The sequence below is a fragment of the Balaenoptera musculus genome, chromosome 1 (assembly GCF_009873245.2).
Source record: "Balaenoptera musculus isolate JJ_BM4_2016_0621 chromosome 1, mBalMus1.pri.v3, whole genome shotgun sequence".
Classification (NCBI taxonomy): domain Eukaryota; kingdom Metazoa; phylum Chordata; class Mammalia; order Artiodactyla; family Balaenopteridae; genus Balaenoptera; species Balaenoptera musculus.
In genome coordinates, this window is record NC_045785.1 from 34,966,086 (window position 1) to 34,974,800 (window position 8,715).

At 38.9% G+C, this 8,715-nt stretch overlaps 1 pseudogene; it reads left to right on the forward strand.

Annotated features, from left to right (window-relative positions):
- Positions 1–1,242: 1,242 nt before the first annotated feature.
- On the forward strand, positions 1,243–1,746 carry LOC118896461 (annotated as a pseudogene).
- Positions 1,747–8,715: the final 6,969 nt, after the last annotated feature.

Below are 8,715 nucleotides of genomic sequence, written 5' to 3' on the forward strand. Positions count from 1 at the left end.
GCGCTGGGCCATTTTAGGGCCAGGCTCTAGTAGGCGGCCATAAAAACAAAACCTCTTTTGTACTATTGTCATGCTTAAAATACAAGACCTTACACTCAGCCCAGATGTGGTGTGGGACAGGACAGGCCTTTCCTGCAGGTGTTGGGGAGGCCAGCCTTTCTTCCTCTGGGGGGAATGGCCTGAGCTGTATTATGGGGCAGGCCAACTGATGTGTACAGTAGTAGGGTATCACTTTTGATCTTTTGTAGTTTCTATTAAACTTGAACTGAGAAAAAAAAAGAAATCAATAGCAGAAAGTTATCTTGAAAATTTTCAAATATTTGGAAACTAGATAACACATTTCTAAATAATGCATAGGCCAAAGAAGAAATTTAAAGGGAAATTAGAACATATTTTGAATGTAATGAAAATGAAAACCACTACATATCAAAATTTGCAGATGTCACTAAGGAGAAATTTATGACTAAGCAACTAATGACTATATTAGAAAAGAGGACAAATAAAGTCATCTGTATTGTACTAAATGACAGTATTAGGAAAGAAGATCACAAATCAATGACCTAAGCAACAAGGAAAAGAAGAACAAATTAAACCCAAAGTAAGCAAAAGAAAGGAAGTAATAAAGATCTGAGCAAAAACTAGTACAATAGGAAACAGAAAAACATTAGAGAAAATCAATGACACCAAAAGCTGGTTCTTTGAGATCAATAAAATTGATAAACCTCTAGTCAGACTGATCAAGAAAAAAGAGACACGAATTACTATTATCAAGAAGGAGAGAGGTGACATTACTACAGATTCTATATATAATAAAAGAATAATATGGAAATATTATGAACATACTTATACCAGTTAAGTAAACAAATTCCTTGAAAGAACTCAAACTACCAAAAATCACTCAAGAAGAAATAGATAACCTGAATTACCCTATACTTATTAAAGAAATTGAATGTGTATTTACAAACCTTCTCATAAAACTCCAGGCCCAGGTGCTTTCCTGATGATTTCCATCAAACATTTGAGGAAGAAATAATATTAATGCTGCACAAACTCTTCCAGAAAATTGAAGAGGAGGGAATACTTCTTATTTCATTCTTTGTGACCAGCATTACCCTAATTACCAAAGTTAGAAAAGGATATTACAAGAGAAGTACTGACCCATATCCCTCATGGACATAGAGGCAAAAATTCTTAAAATTTAAAAAAATTTTATCCAAAGATATATAAAAAGGACACTACCTCATGACTGACTGGAGTTTACCCCTAGAATGCAAGGTTGGTATAATATTCAAAAAAATCAACCAATGTCATTTACTATATTAACAAAGTAAAATTAAAAATCATATGTAAAGAATAGGCTCTTCGGCCATTTGCAGGACTCAGCTACAACTGTTGTTCCCAGGATAGTGATCCGTGTGTACATTGCACGTTCCTCTGGCTCCACGGTGATTAAGAAGAAACAGCAAGATGCGCTTGGTTTCTTAGAAGCTAACAAAATAGGATTTGAAGAAAAAGATATTGCAGCCAGTGAAGACAGTTGGAAGTGGATGAGAGAAAATGTTCCTGAAAAGTCAACCAGCCAAAGGGTACCCACTGCCACCTGAGATTTTCAATGAAAGTCAGTACCATGGGGACTAAGATGTCTTCTTTGAAGCCAGAGAAAATAATGCAGTGTATGCCTTTTTAGGTTTAACAGCCCCACCTGGTTCAAAGGAAGCAGAAGCTCAGGCAAAGCAGCAGCCATGAGCCTTAAACATTTTGCCTTAAGAATCCTGAAAAAGGAGTCTCCAAAATTATCTTGGCTTCAAAAGAAATAGCCTTAATGTTGAAATAATAGATTAGTTGGTGTTTTCACATGCAAACAATCAAAATGAATACATAATTAAAATGTGAACGTTATGATGAGAAGAATGGGAGATGAACATAAAATTTTAAGTAGATGTCATGGAATAGTATTGTTGTCAGCTGACATTTTATGTACTTCAGTGATTTTGAAAAGCAAACACCTGTTCCCTTTTTTGGTATTATTATTGCAGCTTAAGTATATCTGTAGCTCTACACTGAGTAATTTTGAAAGGAGAGTGAGAAAGAAAGAATCCGTCTCTTGTTGCCAAATTGCCTCATTAGTTTTAGTGAACAAAAATATGTACCTTTCTGATGTGAAATCGTGTGATTAAAAAGTAGTTGCAAATAATGTTTATGATATTCCAGACATTATAATTTCCTATAGTAATTATAACATTCCTATTCTTTTGAAGTTGAAACTTCTAGGTACTGAACCACAGGTTTTCTAAGCTTCTAAATATAGCCTTTCATTGCATATTTCAGTGGTCAGAACAGATGACCTCACACACACACACACAAAGTTGTATTCAGTTGACAAGTTTCTTGATTAACTACACAGCTATGATGCAATCACGTTACTAATTTGCTTGCCCAGTGAAATATGCTTATAAATGTTATGGAAGTGGGATGGCAAATAAGTTTAAAATGGCACCCTTTTGCAAAGAGCTCAGACTTTTTTTTTTTTTTTTAAGAGCTCAGACTTTTAATGAACTATTTTAAAATGAGTTGGAACTGGGAATTCCCTGGCAGTCCAGCGGTTAGGACTCCACGCTTCCACTCCAGGGGCACAGGTTCTATCCCTGGTCAGAGAACTAAGATCTCGCGAGCCGTGTGGCATGGCCAAAAAAGAAACAGGTTGGAACTCATTTTTCCCCTTTTAAAACAACTTGTGATCACAAATGCCATTATCTCTCAGATATTTGACCTTTTTGTTTCAGCTTAGGCGTATATTGTATGAGTACGTTAATCTAAGCAGAGAGAATCTTTTCTATGCCTCTATTCCAGCGAATAGCAGATAAAAGGATAATAATAATCCTTTTATATTTAATAATAATATAATTTTATTATAATTTAATATTATTAAATATTATCTTATTTAATAATAATCAGATAAAAGGATCAATTTTATTAATTTATTTATTTATTTTTGGCTGTGTTGGGTCTTCGTTTCTGTGCGAGGGCTTTCTCCAGTTGTGGCAAGCGGGGGCCACTCTTCATCGCGGTGCGCGGGCCTCTCACTGTCGCGGCCTCTCCCGTTGCGGAGCACAGGCTCCAGACGCGCAGGCTCAGTAGTTGTGGCTCAGGGGCTTAGCCGCTGCGCGGCATGTGGGATCTTCCCGGACCGGGGCACGAACCCGTGTCTCCTGCATTGGCAGGCGGATTCCTAACCACTGCGCCACCAGGGAAGCCCAAAAGGATCAATTTTAAAACTGTTAATTTTGAAAACTTCTAAGAAGCCAAAACATTATGGCCTAAATCACCCAGAAGACGTATATATTGTATTTTAGTCCCACATTAACTTTCTATCGATACTTTAGTTCCACAGTACTAAAAGCAAACACCTTTTACTTTAAAGTACTTTATCATATCATTTGATGTTTGCAAGTCTGTGCTCTTTGCCAAAATCAACATATAATGAAGACATGGCTTTGTTTACTGAGATTCAAACTTGATGCAATGCTTTAAAATAAACTCAGTACTTTCAGAAACATAAAAAAAATCATATGTATAAAATAAATAAGCTACAAGTATATATAGTACAACAAGGCAATATAGCCAATATTTTAGAATAACTATAAATGGAATATAACCTTTAAAATTTTTGAATCACTATGTTGTACAACTGAAACTTATATAATATTGTACATCAACTATACTTCAATAAAAAAAGGGAAAAATTGTGTGATCATCTCAATACATACAGACATATCAGTTGACAAAATTAACATCCATTCTTGATAAAAACTCTCAGAAAACTAGAAATAGAAGGGAATTTCCTGACTTTGATAAAAGGCATCTATGAAAACCTTATGGCTATCATTATACCTAATGGTGAAAGAAGGAATGTTTTCCCTAGGATCAGGAACAAGGCAAGGAGCGAAGGCAACAAGGCAAGATAAGGAAATAAAAGACATTCAGATTAAAAAGGAAGAAGTAAGACTGTCTTTACTCATAGGTGATGTGATCTTCTATACAGAAAATCCTATGTAATCTACAGAAATGCTAGAATTAGTAAATGAGTTTAGCAAGGTCAGGGATATAAGACAAAATATACAAAAATCAATTGTATTCTTATATGTTAGTAATGAAAAATCAGAAATTAAAATTAATAACTTAATACTATTTATAATAACATCAAAATATTAAATACTTATGAATAAAGCTGACAAAAGATGTGCAAGATCTATACACTGAAAACTATAAAATACTGCTGAAAGAAATTAAAGAAGACCTAAATTAGTAGAGAGATAAACTGTTCATTGGCCAGAACACTCAATATTGTTAAGGTATCAATGGTCCCCAAATTGTGTCATGTACATTGAACTTTAGGAAGTGAAATTATGCTTTATATTTATTAGGGGAACTTTCTTCATAAAGGAATTTCATGATAACCACTCTGAGAAGTGAGGAAGTGATTTGTGCATTTTGTAACTCATGATACATTCATTCATTCACTCATCTATTTATCCATGTTTTACATTCTACCTGCTTCCAGAAAGGATCCCGTCAGTTTGCTTGCATGATGCCCTGATATGTGCAAGATTGCCTTGTTCTGAGTGTAAAATGAGGACAGTAATACTTATTTTTCAGGGTTGTTGTCAATAGCAAAGATAATATATGTAGAGTACCCACAGATGCAATAAATTGGAGCCATTATGGATATAGAACAATATTAATAACTCAAAAATATATTTATGATTTAGTATTAATTCAATCTTACTGTAATATAATGTTGATTGTTATAATATTGATATATTATAATATAGTTAACTGAGGACATGATGGAAGAAGGCCATCCTGGTCAACCAGATCAGAAGAATAGATCTGGTGATCAGTACGGTGACCAGATAGAGGGTTATTACATCCATGCAAGAAAATAGGAAATAAAAGATTTGGCAGCACTTAATTTTCCACTCAAAGCTCTGAGAAGAGATGCTGTAAAGCAACTGTAAAGCTGCAGCTTCTGATTTTGGACCTCGGAGGCACTTCCTGCTGTGCTTCTTTGCCTCCTGGACTGTGTGTGCCTTTGCCCAAAGTGGATTCTGTTTCTTCTCCTCTTTCTCCTTTCCTTCCTGGTCCTCCTCCTCCTTCTTTCAATATGTTTGTTTCCTGATAATCACAGTTATACATGTTCAAGGTAGAAAATTTAGAAAATACACAGGGAAAACCATAAAGATCACCTTCATTCCCCTCTCCCACCCCCAGAAATAACCACTGCTTAATATCTACATTTTTGCCTTTTTTCTAAGCATATTCTGCCTAAATTGTATCATCCTATGCATCATCTTAAAAATTTATTGTTTGGGATATAGTGAAAATTTCCCAGTGCTATTAAAGATTGTACTACCATGTGATTATGAAATACTGCATAGTATTTCATTGCAAGAATATATCATAAATAATCATTCCCATTTTAGTGGACTTTTAGGTTGTCTTCAATTTTTTCTTTTCGTAAATAACTTTGTGATGAGCATCCATGCCATCAAATCCTTGTGCACATCCTTATTTATTTCTGTAGTATTCTTTTCTGGAGGTGAAATTACTGGATTAAAACTTTTGCCTACGTGTAAACCTTTTGATACTAATTGCTAAATTTTCCTTGTGAAAGTTGTTTAGCAATGGACAAGGGAATCAGTTTGCCCACATGTGTGCTAACTCTGGGTATTTTTCCCCCTGATATTTGATAATTTGAAGGAAGACAAAGCATATCTAACTGTGGTCTTAATTTGCATTTCTCTAATGACTACAGAGTGAAAGTCCTGTATCTGGTGTCATCCTTTCTAGCTCTCCTCCCGAAGCCACCTCACCTGCCTTCATTACTCAGAGTGACAATTGGATGGAAGGACTTCATTTGCTTTTTTTAAAAAATAGAAATATATATTACATTTATTTGTATTTTAACAACCCACATTGTCAGTTTTTAATTATTCCTCATTTATTTCCAACTTTTTTTTTTTTAATTTTTGGCTGTGTTGGGTCTTCATTGCTGCGCGTGGGCTTTCTCTAGTTGCGGTGAGCAGGGGCTACTCTTCATTGTGGTGCGCAGGCTTCTCATTGCGGTGGCTTCTCTTGTCGCAGAGCACAGGCTCTAGGCGCGCGGGCTTCAGTAGTTGTGGCGTGCAGGCTCAGTAGTTGTGGCTCGCAGGCTCTAGAGTGCAGGCTCAGTAGTTGTGGTGCACGGGCTTAGTTGCTCCGCGGCATGTGGGATATTCCCACGGCTCGAACTCGTGTCCCCTGCATTGGCAGGCGGATTCTTAACCACTGCGCCACCAGGGAAGTCCTACTTTTTTATTCTTAGTATCTGGTGCAGACCATTGAACCACATGTTCTCTATGAATGCTCACTATAGCCCTATCTACGAGGTGGGTGCTATTATTAACTCCACTTCATGTGTGAATGAGAGGAGACTTGGAGTAAACTAGCCTGTCCAAGGTCACACCAGGGAGGTGATGGCAGAACCAGGGCTTGAACCCAGGCTGACTCTAGAGCCCATCCTCTTAATCACTTAATAAACTATCTGAATCTGGGAAGATGGGGCCCTGGGGGTCTCCTCTTATTAAATTTCAGACAGCCCTGGTTCAGCTTGCAGCTCCACATCACTCTGGGCATGGCTACCCAGGTGTGTTTCAAAAATACCTTCTCATTGAGGGTTTGGGGATTGGGGTAATTCCAGGGCATCCAGGGCCCTGCCTACTTCCACCTTCAACCTTTAATTGATAAGGTAGAGAGCCTTTCTCATTTACCTAACTTGTCCTGTTCACTTTCTGAGTAGCTGGTAACCTGCAGGAAAGTGGGTGGGATAGAGGCAAAACAAACAAACAAACAAACAAAAACAACAACAACAAAACCATCCTAACCATATTCCTAACCTTACAATGTCCTAGCGTTATGTTGCCACTTGCAACATCAGGGGATTAGAGGGATTGTTATATGCATGCATCATGATTTTAAGACAACAAACAAAGAAAACAAGCCTAAAGCAGTGTGCTGTTTGCTGTGAGAAAAACAGAATTGGAAATGTGTTCAAAGCTTGAGTCCATCTTCAGTTTGCCCATGTTGCTTTGACTGCCCCACCTCCTCCAAGCCCCACTTTGCCATCTTCCAAGACCTGCAGAGATCTGGCCTTATGACTTCCATAAAACTCTCCTCTTTTTTTTTTTTTTGTCAGTGCCACGTGGCTCGTGGGATCTTAGTTCCCTGACCAGGTATTGAACCCAGCCCCTCTGTAGTGAAAGTGCTAAGTCCTAACCACTGGACTGCCAGGGAATTTCCAAAACCCTCTTCTTTGGAAAGTATTTGAAGTCTTGGAGAGAATGTAAGAGACAGTTTCTCTCTTCCTTGAGTATTTGCATTTGAACTTCAACCCCAGGGGTGGCATGAAAGATTTGTTTCCTGCTCAAGGAATTTCAGACAATAGCAAGTAGGAGGGGAAAGAGTCGTACAGGAGGGAATCCCTTAGGGTCTCCCTGTGGTTAGTGCACACAGTGACCCACACCTCCCAGGGATGATTGTCCTCTTTTAGTTTAGTAATAATAACAACAGGCATATGTGGCAAGTGCTCTACATGCATCATGTCCTTGAACCCTCACATTTGCCTGTGAAGAAGGTTCCCCATTTATACATTAAGAACTGAAGACCCGGGCTTCCCTGGTGGCGCAGTGGTTGAAAGTCTGCCTGCCGATGCAGGGGACACGGGTTTGAGCCCTGGTCTGGGAAGATCCCACATGCCGTGGAGCAACTAGGCCCATGGGCCACAATTACTGAGCCTGCGCGTCTGGAGCCTGTGCTCCACAACAAGAGAGGCCGCGACAGTGAGAGGCCCGCGCACCGCGATGAAGAGTGGCCCCCGCTTGCCACAACTAGAGAAAGCCCTCGCACAGCAACGAAGACCCAACACAGCCAAAAATAAATAAATAAATTTATAAAAAAAAAAAAAAAAAAAAAGAACTGAAGACCCACAGATGTCAACTTTCCCAGGGACACAGAACTAGGACATGGGTGGAGCTAAGACTTGAACCCAGGTCTTTCTAACTCCAGACCCTGAACTTGTAGGATTAGTGCCTTCATAATGAAATGGAGGAACTTCACTGCCTTGGTTTCTTGTTTCAAACTTGAGTCAAACTTGAAAAGCTGTCAGGGAAGAGCTCCAGGCTACATTGTGGGTCCACGATTGGCTTGCAATAGGCACTTCCCAAGCCTGACCTGGGACACTAAATGCAAAAAGAAGCCAGTCCTCCTGTGTTTACCTGGCTAGTTCTGGGTATAGGTTCTCATTCTTCTAGACTCCTCCCTGTGCCTTCTAAATCACACTCAGAGTGTCACCCTCCAGTGCTCACTCATGGCATTTATAGACTTAACCATGATGCCAGCCTCTGTGTTGAGCACTTACCTCCTTCAGTCCTCACAATGATTCTGCCAGGAGGCACAGTTATTATACCCATTTCAAAGATGGAGAAACTGAGTCCCAGAGACTCAGGCCACATGGAGGTAAGCAGCAGAGCTGGGATTCAATACCTGGCCTGTGACTCCAGAGTGTACCCAATGCAGCCTCCATCTCTGCCCCACCTCTTGGGTGGTACCCTTTCTCCCATCAAGCTCGCCAACTCTTTCTGATGTCTCCCTGTGTCTGTCCTCCTAGTTTGGATGAAG